Genomic DNA, 11,738 nt, shown 5'->3' on the forward strand with positions numbered 1-11,738 from the left:
GTTGTGGTGCTGGAAAAGAGTATTTAACATACCATGGACTGCTAAGAGAACAAACGAGTTTGTCCTGGAGAGGATAAAGCCAGACTGCTCATTGGAGGCAAGGATTCTGAAGGTTCACCTGACATACTTTGGACATGTTGCAGGATGTATCAGTTCTTGGAGAGGGACGTCATGCTTGGGACTGTGGAGGGACAGCACAGGAGGGGAAGACCCCTGATGAGATGGATTGATTCTGTGACTGGGGTAATGGGGGTAGGTGTATCAGAGACAATAAGATTGGCACAGGATAGAGCAGAGTTTAGGGCTGTTATATATAAGGTCGCTATGAGTCACAGGCGACTCAATGGCACATAACAGCAACAATAATAACAAATTTTTATGCACAAAATGTTTATCACAGAACTATTTACAAGCCTACAAAACTAAGTCGAAAAAATATGAAAATTGTTAAATGACCTTTTGCATTCTTCATGGATGATATTCTTTATAACCTCCCATAGCACATTTGTTCTTCACTCACTGGTGTTCAAGGCCTCAAACGTGTACCTGAGATGGTTTTGAAGTTCAAGTGAGATAGACTTTAATGCCAAATTTTGTTTCCTGTGGATTTTATTTCTTTTTCAACTTCAGCTTAAATTTGTGTATGAGTAGTTGGTAGTCAGTTCCACAATCAGCACCTGGCCTAGTTTTCACAGCTGATATTGAGCTTCTCCAGTGACTCTTTCCACAAATGTCACTTATCTGATTCTTATGCATACCATCAGGAGAAATCCATGTGTATAGCCTGCATTTGTGTTTCTTATAAAAGTATTTGCACACCCTGAAACCTACAGTGTCCCTTTTCAGCAGGAAGTAGCTAAGAGAATACGCCGTCCCCTTTTCCTTATGAATCAGGGTGAAGTCTCTCTCAGGGAGGAGTGATAGGGAATGGCAAAGGACACACTGACAAAGGAGATTAATCAGAACTGGCTTTGACAAGCACTGTGGCAATTGGACAATTAAAACAGACTTTCAAGGGGGGGGAAAGAGGAATGAACTGGGGAGGAGGGTAGAGAAAATAGTGCAACAATGAATGAATGAAAACCCAAAATCTCTGTAAATGTCCATTAGAATTAATAAAATTTAATTTAAAAAAAAAAAGAAAGATGGTCTACCTTTCCCCTGTAATTTAGAGACTCAGAAATCTGCTTGAGGGTCAGCTACCAGTCGGTTTTAACTCAGTCACAAGGAACTTGAATTTGGATGTAGATTGCTAAAACATTCTTCCTAAGAATGGATTTAAAATATCTCCATTTGGGTTCATAGCAATGTGGTTGGGTTTTAACCACTTAGATGTCTAATCTAAACACTGATAGACATATCTCCATAAAGCTCCCTCAGGTATTCAACATTTAAGGTAAGAAAAGATAGTATTTATTAATGGTTATGTCCAGTTCCTGTGGAAAATAGTGGGATAAATTTTAAGTCATTGAATATATACATCCATCAGCAATGTATAATGACTACACAGAGGCTTGTTTGCTGGTTCTGGTGAGGATTATGGTGGAATTGACTTTCTAAAGGGTATGAGATGATGTGATTTGGCCTCCTATTTAAAAACGCATTTGTTCAGCTGTATGGCGCTCGAATCCAGTTTGGAAGTTTTCTCTACAGAGGCTTGTTTGCTGGTTCTGGTGAGGATTAGGGTGGAATGTTAACTCACTAATGGGTGTGAGATGATGTGATTCGGCCTCCTATTAAAAAACGCATTAGGGCCCTCAGTCCTGTGGCCCTACGGCCTGGTTTTAATTGGTTTTGGTCAAACCTTCTTCTATAGCACTGGTCTGTCCATTTGCTGTACAAAGTTAACTCATGGTTGCTGTGTGGTTAGCATATTATAAAGCTTTGATCAAGGGTCAGTGCAGTTCCAGGGAATCCTGAAGATAAATATGGGGTCAGTTCAAACCCACATAGGTTAATCCATGTTCTCTGCGCTTTGTTTCAGAAATAGAGTAACACAAAACTGCTTTCTATTTGAGCTGGAACTAAAATGTTGTGGGGTTTGGGTTTTTTTTTTGTTTGTTTGGGTTTTTTTTTTTTTTGTGGTGAGTTCAGAGTCCATTCCCTCTAGCCCAAGTTAAACAAAATGAAAAGAGTGAGACGCAGCAGGCAGGTCTTTCTCCCTCCGCCATGCCTCCTTCTCAGCCCTCACCTTCCACTTCATCTCCATGATGGCCCTTTCCACTTCCTTCACGGCTCATTTCCACCTTTCTGTTGCCTTCTCCCGCCATTCCACTGCTTTCTCCTCCTAAGTATCTCCTTTTCCCTCTGGCTGGCCCACAAATCCAGCCCTCCCATCTGCTCCAGGAGCCTGGCCCAATCTCCGTCAATGCCAAAAGAAAGCTGCAACCCTTGAGGCCTTGAGTCCTGACGCTGCCCTGCCTGACCATGCCCACTCTGTCCAGCTCCTCTTTGTGTTGGCTCTTCAGATGCTTCCACAGGGCCGTGGTGTCCACATTAACCCCAGGGCCACGGCTCACCTGTCTTACCACACCGATGACAGGTGGCATATTGGTTCGGGCGGTGCCCAGCTCATGGTGGAGCCAAGTGGAAATATTCCCACGTCTCAGAAAAACGGGTGCCCCTATTGTGGGACACTGGTGGGGGTATAGCACTTGCCAGATGGACAGGCAGCCCCCCCCCCCCACGGACTCAATGATCCACCCTCTTCCTTTATCTGTAAATACCCTTTTGGCTTCATTCTCATTCCCTCCTCCTCCTCCTTCTCCCGACTCATCTTGCCTCCTCCTCCTCTACAACTTCCCTTGTGATTGTACTGATGATTGAACCAAATGTCTAAGCTGAATCACAAGAGTAAACGTGTACTTGGGAGGTGCTGTGGTAACCCCTGGAGATTCACAGTAATGGTCCAAGTCTGGCTCCAGCTGAATGATGTGCTGTTTCCTCTTGCTGCTTCTCTGAGGAGTCAAAGCACAAATCCAAGAATAATGGCCTGTGAGGTTTTCACCTATCTTCCTGGCATGCTGCAGATACTTGATGATCCCTCTTTGGCCAGGCCAGAGACAAAACAAATGAGTTCCTGGTGTGAATGCTTTCCCTGTTCAACAATTACAAAGCCGTTCAGAGACACCTGTGTTCTCCACAACAACCAACATCTGGAGGGCGTGTCAATGGTGCAACTGTAGGTTTTCTCTTGACTCTTCTCTGGGTTCTTCCCACATTTCCTCTGCTCTTTGAAAAACCTCTGAAGTACATTTTCACCTCCTCACACTGTTCCAACAAGTGGTTCAAAGACCTCAGAGTCACCAGGGTTGAGAAAAGTTCTTACAATGAGGTCTGTTTACACACAGATTAGGGTGCGGCTAGGAGGTCTAAAATCCAAGCTGTCTCCAGCAGGAGAAGCTGGCATGTATGGAGAGATGAGCCCACCTCAGCCAGGTGCCTGGAGGTCTGGGTGAGCAATGGGGAGCACAGCGTTTTGTAGCACCAATACACAAGAAGGCAGGCTCTGTACAAGGGTCTTATCCAGTGGCGCAGAACAAGGTGAGTGGCCAGAAAATGTTATTCCAACAGAACACTGCCCTACTAGCTTGCTTTGATATATAATCAGGAGATTATACTTTTTTGTGTCTCTTGAAATAATATAAAAGTGTTTCCCTTTATTCTATTAATATATATTACACAGATTTTTATATGTTGAACTCTCCTTCTATTTGTGAAATTTTACATGGCCGTGGTGTGTAATTCTTTTCCCCCCTAGCAATCAATGATTTTATGTTTTATTTACTGCTTCAAATGAATATTACTTATAAAAGAAGAGAGTCACACTTTCATGAACATTAAAGAAGATCATGTAAATAAAAAAGAATTGCCTGTAAAATTAACAGCACTTATCCTCCTTCTTAGGCTTTGCTGTGAGCTGCTGCACTCGGGGGGCTGGAAGCCTGGAGTCTAGGGTCTCGAAGAGGGAACACAAAGGTGGGTAGAAGTTCTGAGGAGGGACGGTGAAAGAACACGAGACACAGAGTCAAGTGATCTGATGATTTAAATTCTAAGTTATTCTTATTACTGCACTTAGCATGATATATTTATATCCCATTTAACAATTAGGGGCTTAAGAATAGCCAAAAAGACAACAAAAGTAAGAATAAAGTTTACATTATTTTCTTACACACAGGTATTCTTTATGGTCAGGGTTCCTTGGTAATTGGAGATCTTGGTAGACAATGGCTTTTTGCTTAAACATTTTCTCAAACCTGTTTCCCAACTTGTTTGGATTACAAAGTTACAAATTTAAAAAGTTATATTTTAAATTTAAGCTGATACATTTTAAATTTTTAGCTAAATTTACAATATTATTCATTTCTCTTCAAGAGACAATACTTTTTTTTTTAATTTAGGTTGTTTATTTTTCATTTCAATGAACATCTACAGAGATTGTGGGATTCCATTCATTCACTGTTGCACCCTTCTCCCCGCACAAACCCCTCCCCCCAAGAGACAATAATTTTACACCTTCCATTATTCCACGGGTGATCACTGTCTCAATAAGGGGATTTAGGTTCACACAAAGGATGTTTTGGGTCATAATATTGCCTAAATTCATCATCCCAATCGTGTCTCATGATCTATTTTACCACCTATACCTCGCATAACATCTTCTCTTTGGTCATTTTCAAACCTCTTGAAAAATATATCCCAATACACAAAACCATCAAGGTGTTTTGCATTAAATTCATCATATTCTCCAGTGTATGGAAGAGGTTTATCTGTAGGCTCTGGAATTCTGTAAGGGCCTTTCCCAATAGGGGGCTGCCACAAATGACCATTACCTAATAGATAAACAATTCTTCCGCCTGGTGTTCTTGTGGTCAGGGGCAAGGGTTTGGGTTTTTCCTTTGAAGGAATTCTTATAAGCCCTAGAAATCTAGGAATCTCTGTGGTGGTCATCTCTGAGATTTCCACCATTAATTCTTTTTGTTATAATGCATCCATGGATTCCCCTAAAATCATATTATTCTTGAGAAGTTTTAGTAATGCTAAAAGAACCGGAGGTAATGTTCGCGTATTAAAGTCGTCACCTCCATTTAGTTCTTTCTTGGGAACATCTAACAAACTTCTGGTAAGAACACTTTGTGTAAAGGATACAGCCTTCTCCCCCTGTCCCACATAGAAAATACAAAGAGACAATGGAAGAGAGATTACAGAAAGGCCAAGAACAATCATGGAGAAAGCACACGTTCCGAGAGACTGACTTCCTTGAAGTTTCTGCCTCAATCGGGTGATTTTGTCACGCAAACTCCCTTGGAGTTGGTGTGGCAAGGCTTTTTCTATAAATAGTCAATAAAAAAGTGTTTTCCTCCTATTCTACAGTGCAAGATGATTAGTGCAATTGACTTTGTCCTTGGCTAGATGGGTGGCAGAAAGGTTTATTTGTTTTTATCACTTGTTGTTGTTGTTGTTATATGCCATCAAGTTGCCTGTGACTCATAGTGACCCTATGTACAACAGCCCTACTCCTGCTCTATCCCTTGCCAATCTTATTGTCTCTGACACGCCTATCCCCATTACCCCAGTGATGGAATCAATCCATCTCATTGAGAATCTTCCTCTCCTGCGCTGTCTTTTCACGTTCCCAAGCATGACGTCCCTCTCCAAGAACTGGTCCTTCCTTGCAACATGTCCAAAGTATGTCAGACAAAGCTTTAGAATCCTTGTCTCTAAGGAGCAGTTTGGTTTAACCCTCTTTAGAATGAACCTGTTCTTTCTCTTAGCAGTTCATGACTCTTCTCCAGCACCATAGTTCAAAGGTATCAATTCTCCTTCTATCATCCCTAGTCATGGTCCAGCTCCCTGATGCATAGCTAATGATTGCAAAGACCATGGCCTGTATCAGGCACACCTTTGTCTCTAGAGTGACGTCATTGCTCTTCAGTACTTTGGAGAGGTCTCTGACAGCAGAATTTCCCAATGCAATACATCTTTTAATGTCCTGGATGCTGGTGCCAAAAGTGTTAATTGTGGAGCCAAGCAAACTGTCACTTAGAAAAGCAAATTATCACTTGGACATAAATAAACTTATTTTGAAATAACAGTTATAAATTTTTGCATTTTTTACTATTTATATTTTTTACTATTATTTATTTTATTAAATGTGTGTGTGTGTGTGTGTGTGTGTGTGTGTGTGTGTGTGTACCGTCAAATCAGATCTGACTGGTATAGGAGGAGATTGTTCCTCCTTCTCCAGCAGAACATCTGGTGGATTTGAACTGCATACCTCTGGGATTGCAGTACTATTTAGATTTTTTAAGATATTAACAAGTAGTTTCTTTTTCAATTTGTGTAATAATAATGGTATATGAAGATATGGTATTTTCTTAGTAAAATTGTGTTTTATGCTAGAATAATTTTTTTAAAATTTATGTTCTTTTAAAAATTATATTCTATTAAGAAACCAAGAAAAAGAGAATCTCAGAAATTAATAAACAATCCCAGATGCATTCAAACAAGACCTTCCGGTACAGGCATTTGTAAATAATCATACCATTGCCGTAAGGAATGATAGGTAGATCAGCAATGACTATATAGTTCTGCTGCTTCTGCTGCATGTTTCTATGAAGTTTGGAGGAAAGTCTCAGGAGAAGGACACTTGTGAGTAGAGAGGCATGCATCTCCTCTGAAAGAAGTTGAGTCTGCACAATTTCCTGATACCAATTCAGCTTGCTTTTGTCCATTTATAAGGAGAACACTCATCATAAAAATGAAAAACAGAAAAAGAACATTGAAATTAATTTTTCTGGCCCACTACTGTCAAGTACTACCTCTCATAGCAAATCAGTCTCTTTTTAAATAGTTGGTACAATTCTCATGCCACTGTCCTCACATTCTGGTGACAAACTCCAGAAAACTAAGGTTAATGATTAGAGTTTCTAAGCACTGTCCTCAGCTTTGAATCTCTCCTCCACTTTCCTCCCCTTGTCCCTTCCCTTTATTTCCAAAGCCAATGTTGGTTGGTGAAATAGGTCATCCGGCTGTCCTATAACTTTAGTGGAAGTCTACTCCAAGGAAAAAATATATGTAATCCATTTTTGCTTCATTAATTTTGTGGCTATTTTGTTGAGGATTTTTACATTTATAGTCATAAAAAACATTGTCTTGTAGTATTTTCTTAGATCTTTGTCTTATTTTAATTTCAAAGTAATAAAACCTCATATAATGAATTGGAGAATGTCTTCTCCTCCTTCCTCCTCCTCCTCCTCCTCCTTCTCCTTCTCTATCTCCTCCTCATTTGTGAAGGCTGATGTTACCACTTTAAATGTTTGGCAGAATTCACCAATAAAGCCACCTGAACACCTTGAGTTTTCTTTTAGGAAGTTATCATTATTATTACTAGTTCAATCTCTCCATTTGTAATAAACCTATTCACAATTTCTGTTTCTTCTATTTTTAATACTTTGCATCATTTTAGAAATTTGTCCATTTCATCTTCTTGACCCAGTTTTCTGAGTCGAATCTACATGTTCACCACTTTTGCCAATCATTTTTCTTTCCCATTTTTTTTAAAAGACTTTTTTAAAATTTTATTTTTTTGTGCATTGTACCATCAAATCAGATCTGACTGGTACAGGGGGAGATTGTCCCTCCTTCTCCAGCAGAGCATCTGTTGGATTCGAAGGAGGCACATCTGGTCTTTCCCATTTTTTTAATCATTAAAATTTGAAAAAGAATAAGTGGGCCCATGGATTTTTACCATAATTTTTTCATACTTTTTTCCTCCCTTGAATGTTCATGTTTTTGTTCCTCCCTTCCTTTGTTCCACCCTTCACCTGCTAGCCCATCTTTCTTTGTGTCTAAATCTATGCTTATTTCCATATCTGTTGTTGTTGTTGCCATCAGGTTGCATATGACTCATAGTGACCATATGAACAAAAGACCTGAGGCCTTTCTATAACTATCCTTTCTTCAAGTTCATAGAGATTCCACAGGCATGTGGTGTAGGAAGTGGATGCCACTCCTGCTTCCAATAGCCGTTCACCACAAATCCTTGTCTTTGCCATTCTAGTTCTCTATGTGAAGATACTCACTCTTGATTCTTCATACTGTTCTGATGCTGAAATGGATATTTCTTTCCAGTGTTCTTTGATGCACCTGCTCATCTTAGGCTAGCTGCACTCCTGCCACACTTGTTCCTTCTGCTTCCTTGAGAACCAGTCATCACCTCACCTCAGGTCTTTGCATGTGTTCTTAGATCTTACTGCCAGCTTTCCATATAGTGTACCCCTTCATTATACAGACTTCATCTCAGATATTACCTCATGAGATATGCTTTCCTGGAAATCTTATTGAAAACAGCATTCCCTCTGTGCCCTTAATCTGCTTTCTTTTTCTTTTCAGTACTCACCACTGACCTTCCTCCACTGCCTCGTTAATCTTCTGTGTCTCCATGCTACACTGGAAACTGCACAAAAACAGAGATATTGTCAGTCTTTTTGACACATTCCTGTCTTTAAAAAATGTTGAGAGTTAATGCATTACATTTCCTTGCTAAATGTCACAACGTGAATTTTTAGATATTTGTTTAACAATCATTGATAACCATTTACAGATTGTAAATATGAATTCACAATTTACAAATGTCATTATTTGGGAGTTGGAATATTTCTTAAATTACTAGAAAACAAAAATTACTAGTAGTTTGGGTTCCTCCATCTTTAGTATCATAAGATATTTTAAAAAGTATAAAGGTGTGTCTCCTTTGAACCCTGTCTTTCACTATTTTAGGAAGCCCTGGTGGTCTAGGGGGTAGGGAGTTGTACTGCCAACCCAAAGGTAGGCAGTTCAAATTCTCCAGCTGCTCTGTGGGTGAAAGAGGGACAGTTTCCTTCCACCTAACTTACAGCATCTGAAAACCCACTGTAAGATCAACTGTGAGTGGGTTCCAGCTCCAAGGCAGTGAATTAGTGAGTTGAATCCACTATTTTATTATTTATACATTTTATAAGTTATATCATGTTTGATGCTGGAGTTCTAGTTATAAAATGCACATTAACCATGGCCTAACCTTTAATAAAACTACATCCAGCAACAGTGAGATCACTCTCTCTTGAGGCGATCAATTTAATTTAGAGACAGTAATAGCCCTCCTGAAGAACATTCCCATGCTCTCAGGGTCAAGGGAAATACGCTTCTCTATAGCTTTTACTCATTGACCCAAATTAGAGCCCACAGCTTCTCGGTCCCATCCATGATTATGACAACTCCTTGAATGTAATAGCTTAAAGTATCCATCATTTACAAACTTAATTTATATTCTTACCTTCCCTTAAAGTGCCGAAATTCTGTATTTCCTAGCAAATATCAATAACACCCCTTCATGCTGGCCTTAGCCAGATGTCTTAAAATACATCATCTTGGCTTCAATGGTAGATGTCTCTTGAGATATTGCAATACAATACTAAAAATACTTGTTTCCTCTTCATCCTTAAAAGACACTTTAAAAGATATAGATTATGGATTTTACTTAACGTTGAGAAAGTTGAGAAATCAACTGGTTTATTTATAACTTTCTAGTCTATTGATTAATAATTATGCTATTTGTCATATAGCACTGGACATGGCTGACCTCATGGGAATTGGTTGTGTGTTGTTGCTGTTGGGGACAATTCCCCTTTGTGAAGTTGGTAAGGTCAGATATGGCCATCCCCCTGTGGTCCTTGCTATTTGTCCACCGCTGAGACCAGCAGTCAGGAGATCAGGAGATGTATAGCACTGGGAAAGTCTGCTTTCATGGACCTCTTCAATGTCTTGAATAGCAATGTCAGTCTAACAGTCAAGGTTGTATATTCAAACCAGTCTTTCCAATTACCTGCTATGCACTGGAGAGCTGGACAATGAATTATGAGGATAAGGGAAGAAGCAGTGCCTTTGAGTTATGGTGTTGGAGAAGAACACTCAATATCCCATGGATTGCCAAAAGAACATGTGTGTCTTGGAGAAAGGGCAACTAGAGTGTTCTTGGGTGCAAAGATGGTGAAGCTTTGTCTCATATGTTTTGGACATTTTGTTAGGAGTGGCTATTCCTTGGAAAGGAACATCTTGTTTGGAAGGGTTGTGGTTCAGAGAAGGAGAGGAAGACCCCCAGTGAGATGGGTTGATACAGGGTCTGTGACAATGGACTCACTCAAATGTATTGAGGATGATAAGGATGGTGAAGGAGAGGACAGGCTCAGGTCTGTTGTTCACTGGGTGTATAGGAGTTGTACTTAATACACTTAACAGCAACAAAAACAATGTAGACACAAGACCCCAAATAAGGAAGGCAATAATAATGTATTTTAACCTGGGTAGACTTTACATGGAGTTCTAATTTCACTTCAGGAAACTATGTTTAATAAGAAATATTGAAAATTTCAGAGGGTATCTGAAGGAGAGGGACCAGGTTGACGAAAACTTGGCAATATTATATTAGAAGAAAGATCAAATGAGCTGGAGAGGTTTACCCTGATAAGAGAAGTCATAACAGGGATATTACAATCAATCATATTTTTAATGAATTTTTAAAAAATGAATCAGTCATGTAATTAACAAATCAAAATTATATATAAAGCGTAAATTGCTTCTTCAATTACTGTCTCCACTCCTCTGCTCTGCCATTTCACTTACATATGATTTTTATTGGATTCTTTTGAATGTTTCTAGTACTTACTTCTTTAGACCATCATAAGCAAATACATATATATCTTCATATTTATATGTTATTTTTGCATCTTCCTTTTTTAAATATTGCAATATGTTTTTAAAAGATATGCCTATGAATGTGTAAAGAAAATACCACATTTGTTTTAAATAGTTACTTAGAATTCCATTCTGTAAAAGCATCGTAGCTTATTTTTCCAGTCCCAAAGATTGTGTAATTGTTTTCCATAATCTACTTTTACAATATTGTCACTTGTGGAAAATGACATTCTATTTAGGAAAAATTCATAACAGCACACACTCTTCATTTCAAATTCTTGCAGACATATCCAAAAGATTCCTTTTCAGGAATGAGACTTCTGGGTTAAAACTTAAATGCATTTCTACTTTTGAAAATAATGCCTAATTTACATCTCCATGGACATTGTCCCAGTATGTACATCAAAGAGAAATGATGGAATGCATATTTCTGCAGAATGTGTGCCCAAACGTTTGGATTCTGTCCCATCTCATAAGTGAGAAATGACATCTCAATATAGTTTTAATTTTTTTGAATCTCATTATAAATGAAGAAGAATATCTTCCCATACATTGAAGAGCTTTTCATCTTCTGTAGCCTTTATCCATATCCTTTTGCTTGTATTCTGTTGGATTGTGTTTCTGTTGTTAGTACCATATCCACCTCTCTTTTGCATTCACCTCTGCCATAAACTTCTTGTGTAAACACCTATGACCACTTGCCTGTGGAATTTCAAACACACACACACACCCCCCCACACACACACCCCGCTATGACTCAGGATTGGTCAAGGTTTCAATCTGCTCAACACTAACAAAAGCTGTAGCATATTTGGCTAGCATTGAGGAAGAGCCAGAAATACCTGAAAGTTAATGCCCTAAGGTTCACTCTCAACCACTGATGATCAAGGCTTTGGTTTAAAAACATTTGACATTGCCTCAATTTAGTTCAACTAGCCCATGTGAGAAACTGGCAGGAAAACTGAACATGAAACTTGTTGACGGTTCTATCAGATTTTACACTC

At 39.1% G+C, this 11,738-nt stretch overlaps 1 pseudogene; it reads right to left on the bottom strand.

The window, feature by feature from the left end:
* Nucleotides 1-2,116: 2,116 nt before the first annotated feature.
* Nucleotides 2,117-2,776, bottom strand: LOC102872190 (annotated as a pseudogene).
* Between the last annotated feature and the right edge of the window lie 8,962 nt (nucleotides 2,777-11,738).

Source organism: Elephantulus edwardii, unplaced genomic scaffold, assembly GCF_000299155.1.
Source record: "Elephantulus edwardii isolate Elephantulus edwardi_28Jun2011 unplaced genomic scaffold, EleEdw1.0 scaffold00098, whole genome shotgun sequence".
NCBI classification, from domain to species: Eukaryota; Metazoa; Chordata; class Mammalia; order Macroscelidea; family Macroscelididae; genus Elephantulus; species Elephantulus edwardii.